This window comes from Musa acuminata, chromosome BXJ1-4 (assembly GCF_036884655.1).
Source record: "Musa acuminata AAA Group cultivar baxijiao chromosome BXJ1-4, Cavendish_Baxijiao_AAA, whole genome shotgun sequence".
NCBI classification, from domain to species: Eukaryota; Viridiplantae; Streptophyta; class Magnoliopsida; order Zingiberales; family Musaceae; genus Musa; species Musa acuminata.
In genome coordinates, this window is record NC_088330.1 from 6,249,546 (window position 1) to 6,262,238 (window position 12,693).

Sequence of the window (12,693 nt, forward strand, 5' to 3'; positions counted from 1 at the left end):
ATAGATATTTGAGGGTAAATTATTAAGACATCTTTTTCATATTCTTCTTTTTTACTCTAATTTCACTTGAATTAGATATTCTCTAATTTCTCTAATTCCTTTTTGAAGATTCTTTATTGTTTACTCAATATAGATCTTCTAAAGGTTTATCATATCCACTAAAACTATTTACATCAAAACCATAGCATTCTTATTGAGAAGATGGTGCATATATCATTTTTAAGAAAGTGTTTATATACGTTTCAAGCCTAAATATCTTTCCTATAGTATTCTTGATCTTGTGTTTGTTATTTGTTTCCATAGTATTTTTATCCTCTTCTTTGTCGTATTTTTCCAACAATCTAAAAATAATATTTTTGAGTTTATATAAATTCACTATGGAAGCCACAAATACCATCAAATTATTGAATCAAGATTTTGTTCATTTGGATCGTTTTGATAGAACGAATTTTACCCGTTGGTAAGACAAGATGAAATTCATGTTGACTGCTTTGAAGATCTTCTATGTACTTGATCCAAATCTTCAACCAATTCCTGATCTAATCGATGATGACACCGATGAAATCTGAACAAAAGAAGAGAATCGAAGATGAAGTCATGTGTAGAGAACATATTCTCAATGCTCTTTCGGATCGACTTTATGATCTTTATACGGTAGAACCATCTGCAAAAGCAATTTGGAATGCTTTGGAATTCAAGACAAACAAATTTTTTATTTCTAAATATTTTGATTACAAGTTTATGGATGACAAGCTAATCTTGGCACAAGTGCATGAGTTGCAGGTCATTGTTAATCAATTGAAGGCTGAAAAAATCGAACTTCCTGAACCTTTTCAAGTAGGTGCTACAATAGCCAAGTTGCCTTCATCATGGAAAGGGTATAGGAAGAAGATTTTGCATGACTCCAAGGATATCACTTTGGAGCAAATTCAAAAACATCTTCAAATCGAGAAGGAATCAAGGATGAGAGAAAAGAGTGAGAACTCTTTTAGCAATATAAAAGCAAATATTGTGAATCAGCCTAAGAATTCCAACAAAGACAAACAAAACAAGAAAAATCATTTTGGCTCCAAAAGGAATCAAAGAAAATTTAAGAAGCCAAAGAGTGTAGGTTATTTTGTTTGTGGAAATCCTAGTCATTTTGTTAGGGATTGCAGATTTAAAAAGGGCAAGAAACCGGAAGTCAACTCCGTTGAGGGATATGATAATATAATCGCTATGGTGAGCGAAGTGAATGTCATATTTGACAAGGTTTCTGTTTGGTGGTATGATACTTGTGCTATTGTCCATGTTTGTTATGATAAGACACTCTTTAAGACTTACAAAGAAGTCACAGAAGAGCAAAAGATTCAAATGGGAAATGAAGTTTGTTCTAAGGTGATTGGCAAGGGAAATGTAGAACTCACTTTCACTTCGGGTAAAAAAGTCACTCTTACTAATGTTCTTCATATATCGGATATGAGTAGAAATTTAGTAAGTGGGAATCTCCTTGGCAAACCTGGAATTAAATCTGTATTTGAATCCGGGAAGTTAATTCTATCTCGTAATAAAACTTTTGTTGGAAAAGACTATTCCGCTGAGGGAATGGTCAAATTATCTATTGTTGACAATAATTCTAAATTTAATAAAGATGTTGCTTCTATTTATATTATTGATTATTATTCATTATGGCATAATAGATTAGCATATATTGGAACTAGCACCATTAGAAGAATGCTTAAGTGTAGCTTAATAAATTATCATTTTGATGATCTTAATAAATGTGAAATTTATGTTAAATCAAAGATGATGAAGACAAAAGTGTTGAAAGATATACTAATTTGTTAGACTTAATACATTCTCATATATGTGAATTAAATGACATATTAACGAGAGAAGGAAATAGATATTTCATTACTTTTATAGATGATATGTCTAGATTTACATATGTGTACTTGTTGAAACATAAAAAATCATGCTTTTAATGCTTTTAAGGCATATAAAGCAGAAGTTGAAAATCAATTGGGGAAGAAAATTAAATCTTTAAGAAGTGATAGAGGAGGAGAATACTTTCCTAATGAATTTAACTTGTTTTGTGAACAACATGGTATAATTCATGAATGTTCAGCACCTAGAACACCTGAGCAAAATGGATTAGCAAAAAGAAAGAATAGAACTTATTTAGAGATGATTAATGCTATGTTGTTGCATGCTAAATTATCTTATATTTTGTGAGGAGAAGTTTTATTGGCTGCATATCATATTTTAAAAAGAATAAGATCTCTCCATATGAGTTATAGAAAGGAAGACAACCTAACATTGGTTATTTTAAAGTGTGGGGGTGTCTTGCATATTGTAAGAATAATGATCTTCAAAAGACAAAGTTGGGACCTAGAGAAATCAAATGTGCATTTATAAGCTATGCCTCAAATAACAAATCATATAAACTTCTTAATTTGAAGTCTAATATCATAATATAATCTCGAGATGTGGAGTTCTTTGAATATTTAATGACTTCAAGTAATAATATTCATCCTCCAACTAGTGAAGAGTCACTATTGGAGACATCTCAAAAGGTTGGTGAGCAACCTAATATTCATTTGATTGGGCATCAATCGAGTTCACAAGAGGTTGGAGAGCAATCTCATAAATTAAGGCGAAGTACTCGTGTACGAGAAGCAAAAACAATTCCTCTTATTTTACAAGTGGAAGATGATCCATTCACCAAACCTCTTACCAGAGAAGTTGTAAGATCAACATCAAAATGGATGTGGCTAAAACTCTTTGAATAAAAGATCCACCAATGATAGCAACCCTACTCAACATTATGAAATGAGTAATGAAGAGTTCAAAGGGTAAAAACAAGTCATTAACATGTGGAGTGATTCAGCACTTTGAAATATTTTACGAGTCCCATCTAAAGATGTTAAAGTGCTGGTTATCACCGAATGAGAGTTGAGTTAATTATACTCTTAATGAAGTTCAGTCAAGTTAGGACAAGTATCTCAAAGGGTGACAAAGATGCTATAAGAACTTCACCTATATAAACTTAAAAGTGGTGTCGCTTCGATTGAAAGTTGAAGTTTTCTCTCATAAAAGTTCATGAACTTAGATGAGCCCAAGGCCATATTAGGGCTGAGCGAGATTTTATGAGGAATACAAGGATATTGTATTTATGTGCGTGGTATTACTGGTGTTGTCATTAGGAATAACAAATTCAAAGCTTTTATGCTATTTGGGATTTCAACTTCACTTTGTGATGCTTACACTAAGGTAATATTCAAATCGAAAGATATATTACTTTATTCATAAATACTATTTAATCACTTGGAAGAAAATTTTAAATTTGAACAAGTGGGGGATTGTTATAAATTGTTCAAATTAAAAAGAAATTTTTTTTTTAAGATTTATTTGAAAAGGTGTTTTCTTTTATAGTTATTTTGGTAGTTATTTTTCAAAGGTTGTGTCTTTTAAGAAAATATCTATAAATAGATATTTGAAGGTAAATTATTAAGACATCTTTTTCATATTCTTCTTCTTTACTCTCCAAGTGATTGAATTAGATATTCTCTAATTCCTCTTTGAAGATTTTTTATTGTTTGCTCAATACAGATCTTCTAAAGGCTTGTCATATTCATTAAAACTATTTGTATCAAACCCATAGCAATCTTATTGAGAAGAGGGTGTAAATATCATTTTTAGGAAAGTATTTATACACGTTTCAAGCCTAAATATCTTTCCTAAAATATTCTTGATCTTGTGTTTGTTATTTGTTTTCATAATGTTTTTATCCTCTTCTTTGTTGTATTTTCCCAACACCTTCCTCTTCTTGGCAACATCTCCCTCCCTTACAGTGTAGCCCGTGCTCCTTAGCAAGAAATCTAATTGTATCTCGTCTATGGCCTTGTTTCGAGCATTAGTGTATGTAGGATACTACAGTAGCATCTTGAAGAACTCCTTGCCATTATGCCACTGGCCTCGTATCATCAACGACTTTATCGGTATCGTCTCAAAAGATGACTTCTTCATGGTGGATGATGAAGGTATTGTTGGGCTGACAGCCCATGAATTCAGCCCATAGTGAGTTTTAATAGTCCATAACTCGCATCTCTTTAACCTGAAAACCCTAACATTTTTAACAAAAGAGTATGGTGGCTAAGGAAGGTAAAATAGGATTGTAGTGGTTGTGAATAGGGCTATAATACTGTAATTACGTGATTCTAAAAAAAAAAAAAGATAAAAAATAAGAGAATGAAAGGGAAGAAGATAATGACAACGCAGAAAGATTATTCTTAATCATCTAGGCAAGAGACTCTGAGATTTATATATTCGGATTTTTTCTGGTTTGTCCCGTGATTTTTACTCTTCACGTTAGAGGATTTTTTTACGTAAATCTTGATATCCTATTTTATTGTGATTCCATTTAATTCCACTGTGTGTTACGACCTGCTTATATTTATTCATATACAAAATCATCTCTTTTTATTTTTTCTTTCTCCCCACTTCCTCTCCTACGTTAACGGAAGGTTAGAAGGACCATGCGCTAGCTATAAAGAGAGAATGAGACAACTGATTCCCAAACGAACTAGGAGAACTAGTTTTGGTTGTAGATTCAAGCTGCTTTGCTACGTGAAGTTTTGTGGGTCAGAACGACTGTGGGCCTGTGATGAAGAGAGGAGTCAATAGCTCGCCAAACTGACTAGAAATCCGAGTTGAATTTGACGGATCACATTGAAGTTCTTGGGTTGGTTCTCTGTTTGAAGGGGAGAAAAAAATGTTGGATTCGATCTCTATGGTTCTTCAATAAAAAAATCCGTTTGAAGTTCTCCATTACGAGCTGCTTGATTACATTCTTTTGTCGATACCTTGATATGCTGCCGTTCAACCTTATGATTTGGTAAAGGAAACATTGGACGAATCATGGTAAAATACGGGGTCTAGAGAACGTGGAAAAGAGGAAGCATCAGATGTTGTTCACTGGTTGCATAGTGAGGAAAGGTTTCTCTAGTCTTTTCAATGAATAATAGGCTGTGACATGGCAATCCACGAGCATGCCATGTGGCATGTTAAGTACCCTGTGGATGACCACACGCCGAGTCTAGCATTGCATGCGATGGGCGCAATGATACCGAGTCAACGTGACAAATATCCCACTCCATGAAAGCTAAGATAAAACCATCTTGTCTTCGCTCCTGACGCTAGAAATTACCTCACCGTCATTTTCCTATTATGCGATGTCCATTCCGTCGCCATAGCAACCCAATGCTCATGCATGAGAATTTGTTTCCTGATGACATCGGGATTTATTATAATCCTTCCTAACCCCATGCCATGATGCGTCAACCCATCCCCACATTGGAAAGCAGGACCTCTCTTATTCTTTTCCTCTTCCAACACAAGGCACCGTCTCCTCCTTCCTCTGTACATTTATCTTTCCAATTAATTCTTCTTTATATAATCCCATTGGGCTTGCATGAGGTTATGGTCAAAACTAACACTTGCGAATGATAACATTTATGTGTCACATGGGTCAAAACTAATATAAGTCCATTGGACTTGCAAAAGGTTAAGGTCAAGATGGATGTTTGTAGATGATATCACTTAGGTGTCACACGACCAAGATAATCCATACTAAGGTCATGAAAGTACAATACCATTGTGATATCTATCTATAAAGGATCAATTGTATTCTCCTAGGGACCCATATGGAAAAGAAGTGGGTTAGTGAATGTGAATACATATGCAAACTAACGTCACCACTCTATTGAAGCATAAACTTGGGAAAGCATAACAATATTAACACAAATACTTTATGGATAATGCAATACAAAAGTAGACTTATAAGTTTAGAACAACACGATAAATATTTCAAGACAATTCACTATGCACATAATCCCCATGAGCGAGTGCACATGCTATATCGGTAGTTAGGCAATACAATGACCCATCCTTAAATATTTTCCAAAATCGAAGGTAAGCCACATCTCTATTCAAGTAGATCCCAACAAGTTACAAGAGGCTCCAATTTTTTGATGGTTTTTCCTAATGCAATCCTCTTACATATTGTCTATGATATATATATAAATTGAAAGTATGAACATTATGTTAAACACACCGCTATTGGCCTATATGGCTATGTAACTTTGATGTATCTCATGATTTCTCCTTGGACCATTTCAAAAGAAGAAAATATGACATTAAATAAAGATACTGAACAATTATTAACTTTTGGGAGGTTTAATTTATAAAGAAATAATACTCATCAATATGTATAGCCAACATAATATGTGGATACACTTCAATGTGGTGATGTTATAATAGAACAAAATAAAAAGAAATACTATTGTATTTGTGTCACTATAAATTTTGAGGTGCAGAGAAGCCTCGCTGAACTTAGTATTTTAAGCTACCTATCCCGGCCATGTTATTGTAATTTAACACAACGTACCGACAAGGTGTCCATAGCCAATTCTGGTTCAACTTATCGATCATCACAGTCTCTCATGTCTTCATGTCGTCGTGATAGTACAACATTGCCTTCCTCCCTGGAGAAAATAATGTCAGGTCCATAAATACCTTATCATCCCCATAGAATGGTAGAAGTGAAAAGGATTTGATATCCCTAATGTTCATATAATCTAAAACATGGTACCTCCTAACCCATTCTCCATTATCGGCCATCATCCATAAGAAAATTGAATTATTCCTCATATAAATAGTGCTTGCCAACACCATATTATTCCTCATATATAGAGTTCCAATATATGTTGCCTCTGGCGTACAACACATTCCACGGATAGTTATTGTACTCATCTTCAATAACAAGCTTCTGATAAAAAATTGTCCATGAAGAGTATATCTTGAACCCAATCTTAGTAAATTCTATCTCATCGTCTTCTATTAGTTTTACTAGTTTATAACAAGTCGAAGTAGCTGATGGTTCAAAGGCTAGGCCAATACTCTCATGAACTTGAGCACGACTTTCAGGGACGGCATGACCCTCTTTTGCTATCGGATTCCACACATAATGGAAGGTGCTCTTGTCTTCATAAATGATAAATGTACATTTCATTTTGTACAGGTAGCTACATATGCAAAACTTGTGTTATCAGGAAAGGAGAAAGATAGCCTAGGTTCACAATTGTCAAGTTTCCCAATAAGATTGATGGTCATGAAGTCAATTTTGCGGTCACGTGTCCACACAAAGCCAGGCAGCACACGACGACGTGAGCGTTGGTGTGCGAATGTAGGATCATGGTTGATGAGGTGATGCCATTTCTTATTGACGGACTTGAACCTAAAGAGAGTCTTGTTCGTAAGCCATGGGAGAATTTCCAAATGAATGATTTCTTCAGGTATCATTATTACCACTGAAGCGATCTTGTTACTCTATCAAGAACAAATATAAGATAAAATAATTAATAGGTAAATGTTATAAGCTAAAGAAGAAAAAAGAAACCAAAAAGAAAAACCATCGAAACATTTAAAGAATGAACATATTGCTAGAAATACTCTGACAAATAAAAATTTGTCATGACTCAAAATCAAGGATGTGATGATTCAACAAATGCATAACCACCGAATTTTAAATATTTTAACCCAAATCATACGGGTGGAAACTTACATTTATTTTACTTGACCTTATGGCGCGGCACAACTATAATTGAAATAATAGCAGTGAAAGAAGTTACATAATAGCAAGGGGTTGGGTTTCGTTAGTAGAGCTAGGAAAGTTACGACTAGATTAGACTAAACGGGACTTAGGTCTGAAATTTCATGTCTTTTCTTCCACTACCCAACAACACCTACCAACCAATCTATTACCACAGAATAATGATAATTATGTAATCAAGAATAAGGTAGATGTTAATCCCCATGTACATCAAATGTAGAGTTATGCTTGTGCATGAATATGGCATCACAATCCACCAAAAGAAAATAATTTATTTCAAAAAAATTCTTCATTAATTTCTTAATCAAAATCCATCAAGATTTCACCCTAAATTGATAGAAAAATATAAGTACATGAAACCAGAATTAGCAAGGATTTCTACCCATTCTTTAAGCAGTATTATGCCTCATGCGAGCACATAAGTAGAGAAAATTGACTCAGCCTCTTGTACTGAACCAAAAAGCTGAACAAAATTAAACAACGTAATATATATTGGGCTGATTGAGACTATTTATAATATAAAAATATCTTAAATGACACACTAAAAGGGTTTTTTTACAAGGGACACATTCTTTCAATAAGGTGATTATTGACTAATTTACAAAATTTTGATTTTCAGAAAACCTCTATCATAAGGAAGCATACCTTCAAATTGGAATGTGTATTATATATAGGAAAAACAGATGGGATACTCCGTGGAGGAAAGTCATAATAGACAATTATATTGTATATTTATTATATATAGGAAAGAAAAAAATCCCATCAATATGTTCTCCTCTAAAAATATCTCATATATAGGAAACGACATAACTTCCAAAATAGCTCCCAAATCAAATTATCATTAGTTGCATGTTATGAGAAAAAGAAAACTGAAAGAGTAATTTCAGAGTACCATACTCTAAAAGAAAAAAAACACAAGCAAAAAATAGCTTTAAAATGTGATAAAATTTAACATGTATTTTTTATAAAGATAATGTCAAGTATGGTTGTCTGTTACGAGGGATGAAGTATATACAATGAAGCTTGAATCCATGAGGTGTTGAATATTAGATTTTGATGATGAAGTCAATTGTTATTTGGTTATCTAATCTGTATGCTGAGATAAGTGTGCAGGATTAACCATGATGGTAGTAAGACATGCAGTAGGTGTTAAGCCGGAGTCAAGACCAAGATCACGTTGGGGGTTCGAGACTTCGTCGGAGGTTCCGAGGGAACAATCCGAGAAGTCTAAGAACTTGCCAAAGAACCTCGTCGGAACTCGCCAAGAGGATCGTTGCAAGTCCAGGAGTTTGCCGAGAATCCGTCGGAGCATTGTTGAGGGTTCGTCGGATGTTCGTTGGAAGTTCACCGGAAGGAGCAATTGACGCACCGGAACACGATATGCAGTATTGATGTCTTAATTGTCGTAGTTAGCATGTAGATTAAGTTAGGATTGGGAGGTGATCCCATTAACTTAATCTGGGGCCAACTGGGCCCTTGGTAGACCCAAATTGGGCCGAATGGATCAGCCCATTCGGACCTAGAATTCTTGGCCGACGGTGGCACCGCTCAGGAGACTCGATCTCCCAAGAGTTCTGGGTGGTAGTACCGCCTGAGCTCGGTCTTCGAGCAATGTCAGGTGGTAGTACCGCCCAGACTGAGCGGTAACACCGCTCAGTGACAGATGACAGGCGGTAGTACCGCCCAGTTATGGTGGTGGTACCACCAGGAACCCGAAAATCCGAGAATGGACACTTTTGAGCTTCGAATTCAAACTGATTGGGGATTATATAAACCCCACCCTTTTCTGCATGAAAGGAAACCGAAAGCTTGCTTTTATTCTTAGTATTTGAGAGCTTAAAAGTGTTGTAAAAGGCTAGAGTTCCTCTCCTTCTTTTCTTTCTAAGTCTTGATCATTCAAGAGATGAGTGAAAACTTATAAGGGTTGTCTCCTAAGCCTGTCAAAAGGAGAAAAGCTGTAAAAGGATGGTTGGCCTTCGCTTATTGAAGGAAGGCCTCTAGTGGATGTCGGTGATCTCGTCGGAGGAGGAAGCCAAAAGTAAATGTAGGTCAAGATTGACCGAACCACTCTAAATCTCGATTTGCATTTACATTCTAATCTTTATCTTAACTGCAAACTGCCTCCGTTGCTTTACATCAACTATACTTCCGTTTGCTCTTAAGTTAAAGATCTTTCCGAAACGGTTTTCATACGAAGTCTTTTTGAACCGACGAAAGTTTTTCGCTGTACTAATTCATTCTCCCTCTTAGTGCTCTTGATCCTAACATGATGTACTCAGGAATCAAGGCAAGCGTTTATTGATATGATCATATTGGGTGATTGGATGAGGAAAATTTTGATTCTGACCCATAGAAACTAGTGTTAGAGGTATACCTAATAAGACAACTTTTGACGCTTACATTAATTGGACAGGGAGCGTGTCATTCATTCTAGAGCTCCAGTTATCAAACTATATGTGGCTAAGGAGGTGTTACAAATTGAATACATCATAGAAGATTGGGAGATCGGATTATTAGTGATTTATTGATGATATGGTTGATGATATTGTTGATGATGATGTTCTACTAAATTAGATATAAATATATGATAGACAATTGAATAAAGAAAATTATTTTGATAAAAAAATATATAGACATATGATAGACAGTTTATTATACCTCATTGTAACTAGACCTGATAAAATATTTAGTGTTGGGCTTTATATAAGATTTCAAGATAATTCTAAATAATCTCACTTTAAAATAATAAAAAGAATTTTTAGGTACAGGAACATCATTTCTAGGATTATGATATCCTAGATCTAATAACTTTGATTTGATTATTTATACTAATGCTGACTTTGTATAATATAGAATAGAGAGAAAAAGTATCTTTGGAACTTGTCAATTCCTACATCATGCACTTGTTTCTTGATCATCAAAGAAACAAAACTCTATCACACTATCTACAACTAAAGCTAAATATGTTACGGTATGTGCATGTTATGTATAGGTAATTTAGATGAAGAACACTTTAGAAGATTATGGACTTTACTTAAAAATCATCTATCTAAAATGATAATACTAATTCAATTTGTTTGACAAAGAATCATATGTAACACTTTAGGACTAAGCACATTCATATTAAATATCATTTTATTAGGGATCAATTGATGAAACTAATGATAAGTTTATTGGACTAAATATGTTTTTAAGATAAGTGATACAAGAAATACTTCAATCACAAGCTTGGATTACCGAATGACAACTATCAAGTAGGAGATTCAAATGTTATATTGAAAAATTATCGTGTTGAAAATTGGACGTCGAGCCAAAGGAAAAGACGATCTGCCGCAAGTTCAGATGAAAAGTTCATATAAAGTGCCAAAAGAACATACGACATACCGCAATAGTATACAACATGCTAAAAGTTTCATTCATATGCCATATGCATGATTGATTAATCAAAGTCTTGATCGAGATCATTATGAGTCAATTTGAATTGGTATTGGGCCAAAACCATGCCAACTTGTGAAGAAAGTCATCGAGCTTGAATCAAGGCCGAATTGGGTATGTTGGAAGGCCAAATAGATGGCCCAAGCGATAGCACCACCTAAGTCAAGCAAAAAGTATTATTTATGCTTTTTCGATGTTTTTAACGATAGTACCGTCCAAGCCAACGATAGTACTACCTAGGGCAATGGTAGTACCACCAAAGCTATTGGTTGCAATGGTAGTACTACCTAGTGCCGACGGTAGTATCATCAAGCACCAACAGTAGTATCGCTAATACGAAATTTTGAGATTTAAATTTTTGTCTCTATTCTTGAAGCCTTTTAGTGCCTATAAATTCTTCACTTAGGCTTGGATAATGAAGCATCTATTTATGAGCAAAAAAAAATATTATAAACTATTATTTTGATGATAGTTTGAGTCTCCTCCTTATTTTGAGTTTAGTTACAATCCTAGATTACAGGAGATAGAAGATCTTATGTAAAAAGATAGTATAAATGTTATCTTCTGAATGTGTAAAAGGAGAAAGTGTCTTAAACATCTAAGTCAAGATTGCATTGGGCTTGCATGAAGTTAAGGTCAAGATTGATGCTTGCATGTGATGTTTCTTAGGAGTCACATGCCTAAGACAATCCAAGCTAAGGCCATGAAAGTGCAACACGCTTGTGATATCCATTCATAAAAGGATCAATTGCATTCTCTAGGGACCCACATGGAAAAAAAGTGGGTTAGTGAACGTGAATGCATAGGCAAACTAATCATCACTCTCTCAAGCATAAACTTGGGAAAGCACAACAATATTAACGCAAACACTTTATGAATAATGCAATACAAAAATAGACTTCATAAATACAGAACAACATGACAAGTGAGTGAGTGCACATGCTACATTGGTAGTTGAGCAATACGATGACCCATCCTTAAATATTACTTGATATGGTTGATATTTCAAGTGACATCTCTATTCAAGTAGATCCCAACAAGTTACTATCTAGGGGATCCATTTTTTTTAATGGTTTTCCCTTGACCACGAGCTATGATTACAGGACAAAATCCAATAAAACCCAACCAACATGGAGTTGTCTAACCAAATATAAGCCACGTACATATTATCTAAGATATGTATAAATTGAAAGCATGAACATTACGTTAAACACATTTGCTATAAATAGCCCGTAACAATACAAATGCATCTCTATTGGCTTATATGGTTATGTAACCTTGATGTATCTCAAGGTTTCTCCTTGGGCCATTTCAAGAATCGCTCAAAATATATAAAGCTTCTACTGAAACCAAACAATAGCACGAGAAAACAGAAATAAAGGCCACTACTACTAAATGCATTTATTAGTCTTAGGTGGTGCACCAAACCAAATAAAGACCTAGTGCATATTGTTTCTGTACTTTGTATAGTAAACTCTAATCTTGTGGGTTTAATCCACTGACACATGCTCTAATCTTGTGGGTTTAATCCACTGACACATGCTCTAATCTCCAAGTTATACTCCAAAAAAAAGAAGAAAATATGACATTAAATAAAGATACTGAAC